Source organism: Pleurodeles waltl, chromosome 1_2, assembly GCF_031143425.1.
Source record: "Pleurodeles waltl isolate 20211129_DDA chromosome 1_2, aPleWal1.hap1.20221129, whole genome shotgun sequence".
NCBI lineage: Eukaryota > Metazoa > Chordata > Amphibia > Caudata > Salamandridae > Pleurodeles > Pleurodeles waltl.
Window position 1 is genome coordinate 100468887 of NC_090437.1, and position 15301 is coordinate 100484187.

The window sequence follows — 15301 nt, forward strand, 5'->3', positions numbered from 1 at the left end:
CAGCACCTGGGATCCTAACACATTTACCTTGGTGGGGCACCTCAATTCTTATACCACTTTCTTAGTATATGGTTTGGTTCCCACATAGGGTGCCATGTATTTCTATGCTATTTCTGATTGTTTCTAAGTATATTCTGTGGGTAGATATCTCCAAGTGGAGACCACTCAGAGATGTCCAGGTGGTACAGGTAGGCAATGCTCACCCTCCTGGAGGTGAAGTTCCAGCAGGACTGTGAAGGAAAAGTTCAGCTGCGGAGTCCATTAGGATGCAGAAGATCCTTGGAGTCTCCCACAAGCTGTCCCATGTCGGTCGCCTAAGTGCAGGAGGGTCAGTGACTAGCTGGGTCACCAGCATGCCTTGGCAAATACAAATAGTAGTTGCAAGGTAAGTTGTAGGTTTTTGAGGCCCAAAAAGGTCCTAGTGACTCAACAACAGAAGAGAGTCAGGGAAGGCCTTCCGCAGGAAGGAAAGCCAGCCGGAGTCCACGGAGCCCCGACAAGTGACCCACTGGCGGCAGGCACAGGGAGTCACAGGAAGGCCTCAACAGCACAACAAAACAGGGGTCCCATGTCGCAAGAGCTGCAGAGTGGAAGCTCATCTTGGGGTTGCAGAGTGCTGGAGGCTGGGGCTTCTTGGACCTGAAGATCACCTTGGAGGAAGAGCAAACAAGCCTTGACAAGAGCAGCAGTCGCGGTGCACAGGTTTCGCTCCAGTGGCTGCAGCAGAGACCCACAGTCTCCCAAGTGGATCAGAATACAAGGGAGACCTGAAGAGGACCACAGAACCACCAACTGTGTTGTAGAGCCTTTCAATGTCTGTGGAACAGCAGAATCCACCAGCCGGCGATCCTAGTCTTGAGGTGCCTGCAGATGCAGGGGAGTGACTCCTACACTCCAAGGGATTGCTTCTTAGATGCAAACAGAGTCCTTGAGACCCTGGAGGATGTACAGCCACTAATGTTGTAGAAATCTTGTAGGAGCTGGAGAACCAATAGTGCTATATACAGTCGTGTTCCTGTTCCAAAGCAGACCATCAGCAGTACCATTCCTGGAGCAGAAGAGAGTTCCTGGTGTAGAGTTTTGCAAACAAATCTGAGTACCCTCCCTTGGAGAAGCCCCTAAGTAACCCTAAAAGGGGGTTGGTCACTCTCTGTAGTGACCCACCTATTAGAGGGGGTCAGGGACGTCATCTACCTGGCTGAACCAGTCATATGTTCCCAGGGGCCTTTGCCTACCTTGTTTCCAAGATAGGAGAATCAACCTGCCACCTGGCAGAGCTGTGTGCACCTCCCTGGAGGAGGAGATGGACAGGGGAGTGGTCACACCTCTGCCTTTTGTGTGGCTTTGCACCAGAGTGGGAACCAGGGGTTCCTGCACTGGTGCAAACCAGATTATGCAAGGAGAACAGCAAATGTGCCCTTCAAAGCAGTCTGGTGGCACTCAGAGCCCACCCCACTCCAGTCCATAGACCGCTATTTCAAAGGGAGAGGTTGTCACACAACTCCCTTGAAGGAAATCCTTTGCTCTGCCTTCCCCTGTAGGAGTTTGGCTTAGCAGCCAGAGTGCAGAACAGCGTCTGGGGCTGGCAGCCAGACCAACAGGCAGAACTGGGGGATCCTCTAAAGAACCCCCAGAGTACATGGGATCATGTACTGGATTCGGTTTAGTTGGATGATTCCAATACGTTTGATACCAAACATGCCATGATCAGTGAGATGTCATTATGTAGTTGGATCTCTCGTGTTGACCAGTGTCCACTACATACCTTAAGATGACTTCTCCGCATTTACAAAGCCCAGAGAATGAAGTCAGGGGTTTGTAGGGGCACCCTGCTCATGCAGGGGTACCATATCCTAGGGACTTACATGTGTGCACCAGTATGCCAATTGTGGGAGTAAAAGTTTACCAGCAACCAAATTTAGAGGAGCGCACACAAACACTGGGGTCCTGATTTGCAGGTTCCCAGTGTACTACAGTCAAAACATACTGACACCAGGAAAACAGGGAGGGTAACCATGTCAGAAAGATGCTACTTTCCTACACTATATGTAACTCTGGAATACCTCCTTAAAGACTGCTGGTGGTGGGCCAGCTGCTATCTCCGATATGAGGAAGGGATAGCTGGAGATGTTTTTTTTTTTGCCTACCCTGTACAGCTGCCTCCAAAAGGAGCCTTTCAGGACAGACTATTGTAGGGCCCCCTTTGCTTCGGTTGTATTGGTGTCTTCTTTAACTTTCTCCAGCTTTTGGTCGACCTGCGAACCAAAAGGTGTCCACCAGTGAAGGGCAGGTTGAGCAAATGCTGTTGTACTTCTGGCTTAAAACCAGAAGAACAAGTTACTTACCTTTGGTAAAGATTTATCTGGTAGAGTCATATTCTAATAGCAGATTCCTTACCTTAGAAATTCCCCCAGGCATCAGTCTGGATCCGGAGATTTTTCTTCGCCCAGTACCCTAGCGTGCAGTTAGGTGGAGTCGGTCGGCTCCGTGTCAGTCACTGGCGTCATGGTCTCTAGATGCAACATTGCAGGTTGTATTCAGGCGTCATCCAGGCGTGCTGGCGTCCGTTTCTTTTCACAACTTACCACGTCAGAAGCATGGAGCCAGAAAGAACACAAACTCTGGTAAGCCAGAACTAGAACCGTGAACGGAAAGTCCTTGTCCCTAGAAATCAGTTCTCAGAACGGGGAGGATGGGTGGGTCGATAAGGAATCTGCAACTAGAATATGTCTCTACCAGATAAATTGTTACCAAAGGTAAGTAACTTGTTCATCTAATAGAGACTTCTAGTAGCAGATTCCTTACCTTAGAATAGATACCCAAGTAATAGCATCCCTGGATGAGGGTCTGTGAACTAAAATCATACTAGGAAGACCTGCAGGACTGAACCGGCAAAGTACCCATCCCTTCAGACCTGACTGTCCAGGCAGTAGTGTTTAGCAAAACACCCAAGTTGCTGCCTGGCAGATGTTCAGGACTGTGTGTGCTAACTCAGTGGTTGTACCTGTTGCTCTGGTAGAATAAGCATGCAAGCCCTCTGGGTGTTGCTTTTTAGCCAATGCGTAGAACACTTTAATACAGAGGGCTACCCAGCTAGAGATGGTTCTCTTCTGCACTGCCTGACCTTTCTTTGCACCCACATAACCCACAAAGATTTGATTATCCACCCAGAACTCTTTTGTACGATCAATAAATAATGCCAACGCTCTTTTTGGGTCCAGATGGTGAAGTCTATCCTCTTGCTTAGAAGGATGTGGGGACACGTAACAAGTAGGTAAGGTGATCGACTGACCTACAAAAAAGAGCGTGACCACTTTAGGCAGAAAGGGAGCCCTAGTACAAAGCAGCACCTAGTCAGGGTGGATAAATATAGAAGGTGGCTTCGAAGAAAGAGCCTGCAGCTCACTCACTCTTCAGGCAGAGGTTGATAGTAAGAACTAAGTTCAAATCCCACTAAGGCATTATGAACGGGGAAGGAGGAAAGAGATCGGTAGGGCCCTTAAAATGTCCAACAATGAGAGATTTAAACAAGGAGGGTTGGTCAGGCAAACGTATGAAAGACGAGATGGCAGACAAATAACACTTTAGGGTGGCCAGAGCAGAGCCCTGCTGGGCTAAAGAAAGAATAAACAAAAAAACCTCAGAAAGAGGGGCAGAGAGGGGGTCAACAGACTTGTCTGTACACCAAGCCACAAATTTGTACCAACAACTGACACACCGTTTTGGGGGAGACACCCCTGGCTGCCTAGATAACGTTACAGACTTTGGGTGGAAGGTCAAAAGCTGTCAACTGCCGAACCCCAATCTCCACACAAGAAGGCAGAGACTGGACAGGTTCAGGTGGAGAACCGTGCCCTGTTGCTGCAACAGAAGATCCTCCCGAAGGGGCAGTCTGATCGGAGGATCGATGGCTATGTTCAGTAGCTCAGGATACCATACTCTGCATGCCCAGTCTGGAGCCACAAGAATGACTTGGGCGCAGCCGTTCTTGATCTTCTTGAGAACTCTAAATTTAAGTGGCATTGGCAGAGGAGACCCAAGTTCCACTCGAGACAAAAAACGTCGCAGAGAGAGTGCTACCTTGGGAACTCCAATGCGTATCTGTCACTACAGTCGCATCTGGTTGGGGAAGGGAAGAGGGATCTGCCTCTGACCCAATTGCAGTTCAAAAGCACCACTGCAGATTTTGTGCAGTCCTCTCCAAGATCTGCACCACGTTAGAAAGATTCCCTGATGCTGCACCCACTAAAATTTCAGGTCCCACTGCAGAGCTGGCATATCCCTTCTGGCATGAGTCACCAGCAGGATGCAGGAGGCGATAAGGCCAAGCAAACTTAGAGTCATTCTCACCGAAATCCAGGATAGAGACTGAAACATCGTATCATGCTTGAATATCCTGGACTCGCCGCTCAGGAGGAATCGCCCAAATCTGCAGTGTCCAGAACAGCCCTGATGAAAAAGAGCATCTGAAAGGAAGTCAGATGTGACTTTGGCACATTTATAATGAACCCCAGCGAATGCAGGAGGTCCGCCGTAGTCTGGAGGTGGAAGACAAGAGCCTGGGGCGGGTCTGCCTTCAACAGCCAGTTGTCAAGGTAGTGGAAGACTGAAACCCCCTAACCTGTACCGATGAGCTGGGACGACTGCCATCACTTTGGTGAACACCCAAGGGATGCTGGTAAGGCCAAAGGGAAGCACAGTGAATGGAAAATGCTTGTGAACCACCACACCTCAAGTAAGGTCTGTGGGAAGGCAGGAAGAGAATAAGGAAATAAGCACCCTGCAAGTCCAAAGCTACCATCCAGTCACCTGGGTCCAGGGCAGGCAGGGCCTGAGCCAGAGTGAGCATTTGGAACTTCTCCTTCCTGAGGAAGATATTGAGAGACCAGAGGTCAATAATAAGGCGGTGGCCCTTGTCCTTTTTGGACAGCATAAAGTAGCAGGAATAACAATCACATCCTACTTTTGGCAAAGGGCTCCATCATTATGTCTCCCTTGGCCAAGAGAGCCGCAACCTCCTTGCAGAGAAGCACCAAGTGGTCCTCCGTCATCCGATCGTAGGATTGTGGCATGGAGGGAGAGTTAGTCTCTAAGGGGAGGGAGTAGCCCTTTCTGACTATTTGCAAAACCCACCTGTCTGACGTGATGGTGTTCCAGCGGGGCACGTGATGTTGAATCCTGTCGCTGACTGGTCCCTGGTGGGGAAGCATCAGTCTAGGAGGTCTGGAGGTTGAGGGGGGAAGGATGGACTGGCTAGACCGCTGCGGGGGAGGGGCTGAGTGGCAGCAGCCAAGGGACCGGGCTGTAGCCTGTGACTACTTAAAGTGCTCAAGCGCCAAGCGGCTTTGTCCTCAAAGAGTTGCGTGCCATCAAAGGGCATGTCTATCAGAAAAGACTGGACATCCCCTGAAAAGCCAGATGTCCTTAACCAGGCATGGCGCCTCAAAGGCAACCCATCTGCTCAGAGAGTCGGTTGTATTCAGCCCACATCAGATTGCAAACTTAGCCAAGACTCTCCCGTCAGCAACACACTGGGAGAGAATGGCCCGGGCCTCATCCAGGACCTGTGGCAGCACTTGCACAACTGTCTCAAAGTATGGGTGTAGTGGCCCAAAAGGCATGCAGTGCTCACGGACCGCAATGCCAAGGTGGAGGAAGAAAACAGCTTCTTCCCAAGGTGGTCGATCCTCTGATTCCCTATCCGGGGGAGTGGAAGGGAACGCTCCATGGGAACTTGAGGCTTGGAAGGCCAAGCTTTCTGGGTGGGGTGTTCGGTCAGGAAAACCAGGTCGTTAGGTGCAGGCCTATGGCAGCGGGCTATTGACCTATTAACTGGAGCCCCTGCGCTGGGTTTGGACCAGGTCCCCAGCAGGACATCTGTGAGGGCTTCACTGAAGGGCAAAAGGGGTTCTGATCTGAAAGCCCCAAGCTGAAGCACCTCAGTCAGGAGACAGATCCTGACAGCCACCAGAGGCAGCTCAAGGTCCAATACCTCGGCCACTCTTCACACCCCATGGAATAAGAAGCCCCCTCCCTCCTTAGCCACGGAATGGGGAGAAAGCATACCAACATCCGGGGAGGTATCCAGACCGCTAGCTTCACACAGTTCCTGAGCCCAGTCCATAGGGTCTTCAAGCTGGAATTCTAGAGGGTCCAGCAACCCCTCCATACTCTCACCAAACCTGTACTCGTAAGACTAAGGGGCAGGACCCGATCTAGGGACCAAAGACCCCACGAATTCAGAACCGTATTGGAGTCTGCGATGAGTACAGGATCGATGACACCCGCAGGCCCAAATGACATCAGGAGCGACGACACTGGAACCGTCGTCAGGGAAGGTCGCAATGGTATAAGTATACGACCTGCGACAGTTCTGATCCAGAAGCAGATCCCTGGGTTGCTTTTGGAGCCGAGGCTGAAGTCACTGTTGCAGAACCCGAATAGGGCCCTTCCAACCCTGCGGGTCCAGATGGTTCCTTGACAGTGCCGGACTGCCCAAAGATGAGGGGCACAGCATCATAAAATTCCTTTAATTGGGAAGGAGTGGCTCTGGCTCCCTGAAACTCAGGAGGTGCGAAGCAGATCCAGAAATAGGCTCCGAAGACAGAGGCCTAGAGCAGAGACATTCCTTCTCCTGCTTTGCGTCATCCGACCAACGGGGTGAAGTCGAAGAACACTTGTGCTTCTTTGACTTCTTCTTGTGCTTAGCCGAATGTTCCAACAATTTCGAATGGGACAAGGAGGAGTGGTGATGGCTCTGCGAGTGGTCTCAGGACCTTCCTCTTGACCAAGAGCGATGTGGAGCCAGACACCAAGCCGCAAGCAGCTTTAGGGACCGCTTCCTCAAACCATTGATGCGTTTGTGGGAAGTATGCACAACTAGGAGATAATTTAGAAGCTGTCCACGAATGTAGGGAGGGTCATTTGAAGAGTGTGTGTACTTTTTATCACCCTTTTGGGTGACTATCCTAGCTTTAATAGGCTCCTTAAAGGTGCTTGTAGAGGTCTTGAGTATCCCTTTAAGCATGGGGAAGAATGGAGTTCTATGCTGTGTTTTGGAGGTGGTGCCAGGGGATGGTGGAACGGAAGCCTAGCAGGATACCAATCAGGATCTGTTACGCCCAGGGGATCAGCATTATAATCATCACCATGGAGGGGGTGTTGGAGAGAAATAAAGAGGTGGTGAACAGAGGGGATTAGCACCCTTTCATTCTGTTTTTTAAGCTTAGACGGTGGTGTAGGCTCAAAAGTAATTTTCCCCACAAAAGCAGCCCTTCTCTTGTGTGGCATAATCTATCCGCTTTGGGGGAAGATTTGTAGTTATTTCACTTGCCTGAGGCTGTATGAACAGGCGTTCCAGTCGAACAGCCAAATTTTCCTTCAGGCATTGTAGGATGGGTTTCTCCGAGTCTTCGCAGCCTGTTGGTGAGGGCACTATTGGTGCCAGGTGGCATCTAGGAACTGTAAGAGATTTCTATGTTAAGGCAGGTTTTGGTGCTGTGGCTGAAAGCCCTTCTTTCGGGGGCCTCTGTAGAATCTCTAGGCTTGAAGAACGTAATGCTTTGGTGTCTGAAGGAGTGAGCACTGTCAGCTCCTAAGTCTTGTTGGATTGTTGCTGACAGTTTATTAGCACTGGGCTCGGACATTATGGAGGCGGTGTTTCCCCCTTGGCACCGGGGCGTAGGGATGGACAGACAAGAGTTTTGGAGGGCAAGGTGCTAGCTGTTGACATTTTCGCCTGTGTCTGCGAAGCACCTGTAGCCAACTGCTATTTCTCCTCAGAGGAGGAAGCAGCTGCGGGCCTCAGAGATGGTTGGATGAGCTGTACTGCTGAAGGTCTGGCTTCTTCTTTTTCCTCTGCCTCAATGACAAGCGGGTATCTTCCGACTCCTGCCTCTGCATTCTCTGATGGGCTCACCTCCACTCATATCGGTACTGAAGCACCTTTTTGGCCTGAAAGCTGAGGAAATCCGGACACAAGGTAGTGTTGTGGTCTGGAAGAGTCAGGGACTGCAGACCTAGTGGTGGTCGGTCCAATTAGGACAGCATTGATAGGGCGTTTATTCCATTACTAGTGACCCATTCTCGTTGACGAAACTCATGGGGCGAATGGCACAAAACCTGAAGTGGGCCCTAGGCCCGAAAAGGAGGTGTCAAAGAAGTACGCTACTCTGCTTGGCTGAAAAAAACGAAGTCATTGTGTGGACAGTTTTCCACTACTGCTGGGGGTCAAGCACCAGCGAAGTGGGCTCAAAGGAAATCACTATGGGTGCTGAATGCAGAGCCCTGCCGGTACACGTCCAAACTCGATGGTGGAAAAAAACAATCTAACACTTCTTCCTTGTTAATGATCTGCTTGGAACTCATCTTAATACCTTGTAGGACATGCTGAGCCCCACCAGTCATTATTTTATTAGCACTAATGTTATGAAGAGTAAGCTAAGAAAGAGTAATTCAGGAAACTGAAATCAAACTTTTGGGACTGAACAGGTTCCTGTTTTTCAGACTAAACGACTTATAATATTAATTTAACAAATTGTGAGCAATGGGGGGATGGGGGGAAGTGACTGGATACAGAAAAGCTTGTTGGGGCAGTAATAAAGCTGTCAAGATGTTAACATTAGCCTATTCTCTTAAATCTAACAAAACCAGAACACACATTATAGCAATCAGAATAGAAATTAGTCTGCCCTCTAAATCTACAAAGGATTTTTTGAGAAGATGCACACTCCTACTAATTGATATGACTAAGGGGACACAAACGTTTTTAGAGGACACGTTGAATCTCCTTTCATGACATGATCAAAGTGTCCTTTATCATACAACAAAAGCGATGTAGTCAGAGGATGACTTGCTTCCATACGGCAAAGCTCAAGATGGACTGTTAAATGTTTTATAAAGCATTCTGATAGTTATTCCATCATTGATATTCCACAGACAGTGGGTTGACATACATAGCTGAAGGAAGGTAAGGGTCCTTTAGAATCACCCAGTTAGAGACCTATGCCCCTTATAACCTTTGAATGTTAATCTTATGGTAAAATTATTGCTAACAGATGGTCACAGATTTTGTCAACTATAATTTCAAATTAACAAAATGACTTCATTCAGGGAAGGCAATCTGTGATAACAGACTTTCTGCACATATTGCTCAGCAAGTCAAAAATGTTTATCAGCAGCAGCCACAGCTACAGTGAATGCCAGAAAGGCACTTGATAGAATTGCATGGAAACTTTTAAAGAGAAGCTCTCTGAAATGCTAATTTAGATGACAAATATGGCACCAAACAAAAGTGAATAATAAAACTAATGGTTCCTTCAGTTGGAACAGAGAACCTCTCCTTTTCCTTACTGTAAATGAGCCACTGTTAAGGGTTTTCAGAAAGGTGGACCTGGGCTTCTAAAACCAAGCAGAACTCATACCCAGCAACACATCAGAGAAACACCCTGCAGTGCTGCGCACTGAGTGTTGTGCACACTCAAGATGCAACCGTCATGGAGACCATGCAGAACCAGGATGGCTACCACTGCAACCAGGCCAATGCAGTGGTGAGCCAATAAGTTGCAGGCTCAGGTGGCCGCAACGGGGTCTAGAGGCAGGCATTGGTGAGGGGCCCACAGGACATGGCCGGGTTGAATCGGGGTGATGGTGTCCCCGGTTCAGGATAAAGCTGAACAGCCAGCCATAACAGACAACATCTGAAAAAAGGGGGACCTGTGAGTCAGCCGCATGACTCGTGGAGGGGTGGCACTACAGTGAAGAGCCTGACTAGAAAACACTGGAATTGGGAGCCAATAAGGCTTAGGCAGTAGGTGATGCTGAGCTTATCTGCGAGCCAGGAATAGACACTTTGATGCAAGAAGATATAGCTTACTATAGAGGGGCACTGAGTAATTATTTGACAAAATACCAGAGCACACCAAAAGGTAGTCCAAACAATAAATGGCAGAGGCCATAAAGAAATTCTTCTTCTTCTTCCAACAAATGATCTTTATTTCTGGTGAGTATAGAAATGCACAAAACAGCCAACACTTGTTTCGTCCAAAGGACTTTTTCAAGGCTGTAAATTAGGGATTGAAAGCCAAATGTAATAGTGTGGGTACACGTGTTATATTATACATAACATGGACATAAAAAGCTTAAAAGACACTAGAGGAGTGTGTATACGGTATACTAAAATTAGTGGAAGAAAGAAAGAAATGACAAGAGGCGGTGGGAAAAATAGAGAAGAGAAAAGATAAGGCCAGCAGGATCCACTACGGAGATCGTCTCCATCATGTAAGTAAAAGCCCATGTGTGTCAAGTGAACCGTAGATCTACATGCAAAACAATTGCCCAAAAATAAAACACCCGCAGTTCGGTGCACATATAGACATTAATACTGATGGAGTGCAGCACTACCGATAGCTCACATATTAGTATATGTGTGAGAAGTGAAGACAAAAAAGGAAATTACAAAGATCAAGAAAAAAAAAAAAACATACCGAAGTACAATGCAAATAGATGGAATCATATGTATGGATGTAAACTGACACGTCAAAGTCCAACGAAGAGAAAGTGTCTATTCCCCAATAAGAATGGAACAGCAAATCACTGTAAGATGGTTTCACGAGAGTAGTCTCAGGATATCAAAATAAGATGACATATGCTCGAAATTGGTAGGCCATGATAAGCCCAAAAAAAGGAACTAGGGAATAAACATTAAGAATACTTCTTTAGCTGGAAATAAGCCCATGCAAAAAAAATCAGTGTAAACAAGAATAAGAAAAAATGTAACTGGTCCGAAAAGGTAAACACATTAGTATGAAGCCAACAAACCATTTTATTAAAAGGGAGTAAAAGAAAGAACACGTAAATTTAGCATATAATCTATAGATATGAATAAGATATTAATAGCCCAACCATACAAAATTAAAAAAACAGTGAATCAAGGCTGTCAAAGCGTATGGTGTTAGGGAAAAGCCCATAGTAAATTGGAACGGGTAAAAACATTGATAATGCGTCCCGTAATTCACATTGACCACCAATAGATAGGGGAGATGCACTTAAGAAATAAACAGATGGTGCATAATGCTAGGTACTCAGTAGTATAAATAAATAGAGGCTACGAAGTGGCCAAGGTGCAAAATAATCGTTCCGGTAATGCCAAGGTTACACGTGTATACCCCGTGGACGGGCAAACACCGGAGAACGTAAAGCGGTTAACGGTAAGTAAAACAAACGAGCTGTGGACTGAAGTAAAAAAGCGGACAGGCCGCAGAGAGCTTGAAACATATGACCAGTGAAACAGCGTTTATGGACATAAGGGCTTATCGTAGTGTGAGAAAGCCAGTATGTAAACTCCGAAGTTAGTCCATAAAAGTCTTGTGACCGATCAAGTCGAAACCATTTAAAGTGAAAAGCAATGGAAATGAACAAAGGACAAAGGTGGAAATCGAAAGCTCCATAGGACTGGAAACACGAGCGCCATATTGGAAAGGAAAGAAGTGGATATATCAGAATATGGTGTAAAGCAGAAATAGATTGCAGAAGACAACTGAAAAAGGTAGCCATATAACAAAATCAAAGAAGAAAGAAAGAAAAGAAAAGGAAAATGGAGAAAAGTAAGAGCAATGAGTATAAATTATTATTGTTAAAAGACAAGGTCAGGAGAATAGTGGACCAAATAATAACAACAGACAAGTTAATTCTAATAAACATATATTGCTAGTATCTCAAATCCCCGTGCCATAGGAATGCAATGGGATTCAATAAATGGCAAAAGTGATGGATAGAATGATACTTAAAAAGGAGACGGAGAAAGAGAAACTGCCAAAAAGGTATACCAGAAGCATGTTGATACAAAAAAGCATATAAACAGAAATTGTCCCATTAACATATTTGATAATTCAACAGAAACTCTAATGAGACATAAAGAATCATACATATACAGTATTTATAGACATACATGAAGGTCCTTGTCTGTATTCAGGCCTTTCTCCACGGCTCTAAGTTTCAGGATCCAACTGCTCTCTAGACATCTGAGAGATGCGGTCTTATTACCTCCCCTCAGGAGGTTACCAATCCTATCTATACCAGGTACAGAAATACCTAGGATTTCCCTTTGTCCATGAATGTTATTGTAATGTGTGGCAAAGGGATAGTTAAAATTGTTGGAACGAATGGCCCTAACATGTTCTTGTATTGTTTCTTTTAATGGCCTGATTGTGCCACCCGCATATATGAGTCCACATATACATATAACACAGTAAACAACAAAGGTAGCATTACAATTGATGAAATGTTTAATCCTATGAACAAAAGTAGTATTGTATTGAAAAGAGAGTAGCTTATCTTTGACGTAACCACAAATATTACAATGGCTGCACTTGAAGGAACCATGTGGTGGTTTAGGAAACCAAGTGTGATCAACCACAGGTGGTAAGAAACTGTGACAAAGGTGGTCTCGTAGTGTACGGCCTCTTATAAATGTGATGCTAGGTTTTTCAGTCAAACCCCTATGTAGGGTATTATCAAATAGGAGCAAAGGCCAATGTTTTCGCATGATTTTTGAAATTTGGGTGCTTAGACCACTATGTGTTATGTATAGAGGGGCACTGAGTGCCTGACACAGATGCCCCTCTGGGACTGGGCAAACTGGTGAAGCAAAAGACTGAAAATAAGGCTGCATAGAGTGCAGTGGATCAGAATATGCCACCACTAGATCAGTGCCATATCTTCCACTGAGCAATTAAGAACCCATCTGCCGCCTTCAAATCTCAAGTGGGGGTGACTTTAGGCCATTGAGTCCATCATACCGCAGGTCCCCAAACTTCTGATCTCTATTCGGCACACCACACTGAGTACAGCATTAACAAAGAAGCAGGCAGGAGTAGATTAAATTGCAGCTTCAAAAACTCTCTGCTGCACAGCTCCTATAAAAAGGGGAGGGACCAAAGAGGACAGGCCAGTCAGACAGATGTAGAGGCCTTGGACCTAGAAAGCACCAAACACAATGAAAAAGAGAGGGTAACTAAAAGCTTGATGAAGCAATTCTTCTCTGAGATCAAGGCTGAAATACGAGTGCTGTGCACTGACAAAGCAGAGACTGAAAGAAGTTAAACAAGAGGTGGAACAAGCAAGGTGGTAAAGTGAATTCTCTATAGACGTGCAGGAAGAACGAGCTCTAGACCTGGAAAAGTACAGCAGCCACTTGATAGCGCTCCATGAGCAAACAATTATCCTCTAGGAAAACAAGAGGACTTAGAAAATCAGTCTTGAAGGTGCAACCTGTGGATATGAGGAATTTCAGTGGGCAAAGAGGACAGAACATCAAACACTAGATGCAAAACTTCGCGGAAACCATTTTCAAACATGGAACAAATTCATGCTGATAACAAAACAAGGATAACATGACTAGGCAATAAAGGAACACCAGATATCTTAGCATGCCTGTACTACCACAAAGACACAGAAGCAATTTTCAGGGAAGTTCGCATCAGATGCACCACTAGGTACCATGGATTACAAGCATTCAAGTCAGTGACTAACTTTATGAGTAAAAAAGATTTTTCTCTGTAGATGAGATTAACCCTTTAAGAACAGTTTTGTTTGGCGAAATAACCAGGGGTGCAAAAAATCACTAAAGGAAACATGTGCCACAACAGAAAAAAACCTGACAAACAGTGACTTTGAATATGAACAAGGACCTGCAAATCCAACCTCTAAAACCCCGGAATGGAAACGTGCAAAAAAGGTCCAATGAAGGACAAAATACTGGCATGACACAGAGAGTTGCTGGAATATCTCCAAATAATCAATACGTCCACGCCTCATACTCCATAGCTGCAGAGAATTTTGACTGCAACTTAATAGCAAAGGCGTGGTAGACGTTACACAATGAAGGATACAATATTTATTCTTATTAAGAAAGCTATTGGTAACCCACAGCAAGGTGGGCTGTGGAGGGTCCCAAAGAAGCCACCCCTCTCAAATATTAATTACTGATTTCTCCCACTGAGTGGTTAGACTTAGTGTGGTTGTTTTTATATAACGTTACTTGGAGAAAGGTAGGGGGAAGTTTGTGTAACAAGCTGAGGGAAAGGGGAGAAGGAGTAGTTTCCCATTACAGATGACCCACCTAATTCAAAGAGTTGCAGTTGCTGGGCAATCATCCCTCACACTATACATGAACCTATACCAGACTAAAGGACGTGAATCTATTGATCACAACTTATATGTCAGAGGGCTGAATAACTAGGGCAAACACATGCACATTTTACATGCCCCGTCTGTTCTAAATACGTATGTATCTCTAAAGCAGGAGGCCAATTTCCTAAAAGCAGACTAGAAACGACTCAGAGCAAATTAATTCCCACACCAGTATTTAGCTACAGGTGAGACGAAAACAGCTGGAGTGGCAATATTTATTCCTCTGTGCTGTTCCTTTCAGCTAGACTGTCTGCAGAGAGATAAAGCTGGCAGATGGGCATCTATCAGAGGAAAACACAATTGAGTGGCCGAGATCCATATACTGTCACAATTAGGGTCAGGTTACATTTCTAGATCAAATGGTTAGGGTCCTGGTGGAACGGCCGGTGGGCCCTATGACTATGGGAGGGGACAAACATGGTCATGTAAGGAATCAAGAACACAACACACCACAAATATAGACAGATGGTGGTAATGCCTGTATCAGAGAGGGCCCTACCAAATGAGATGGGGCTTATTGATGGGTTGAGATACAGGCATACATTAGGAAAGGAATACTGTCATTACTCAGCAGTACACAAAAGCTAGCTAGGATAGATTACATTCTCCTCAACGAGAAGCTTTTGGCACTTCTGGCAAAGTTACAAGATGTATGGCAAGAGCCAATCACAGTATCAGACGACATCTGGGTGAATTGTATTCTACCACGACCAGGCAGAACACAGAAAAAGGAATCTGGGATGTAGTGCCTAATAAGTACTAACCTACAGATCCAGTAGAGAATGATTATTTTAGAACTGATAATAATAGTAAAGGAGCCACAAGATGGGATGCCATGAAGTTGGTAATCTGAGACCAATTTAAAGAACAGGTGGACTGCCTCAAGAAGATGAGAAAAAGTCTCCTGCAATAATGGAGGGAGGAATTGAAAGGTGCAGAGGATAAATACCCAAAACATTCAGTCACAGAAACTTAAGAGAAAGGTCACTGCAATTAGAAGACAAAAGAAGATTATAAATACAGAGAAAGCTAACTACTTAATAGCAAAGTTAGATGAAAAGCACTATGAACTTGGCAATAAACTAGCAAAGTTACTCGCTAACATCTAGAG

At 45.8% G+C, this 15301-nt stretch overlaps 1 protein-coding gene across 1 annotated transcript in view; it reads right to left on the reverse strand.

Annotated features, from left to right (window-relative positions):
- GAK (cyclin G associated kinase) overlaps positions 1 to 15301 on the reverse strand; it is a 1188967-nt gene that overhangs the window by 418943 nt on the left and 754723 nt on the right. The window lies entirely within an intron of this gene.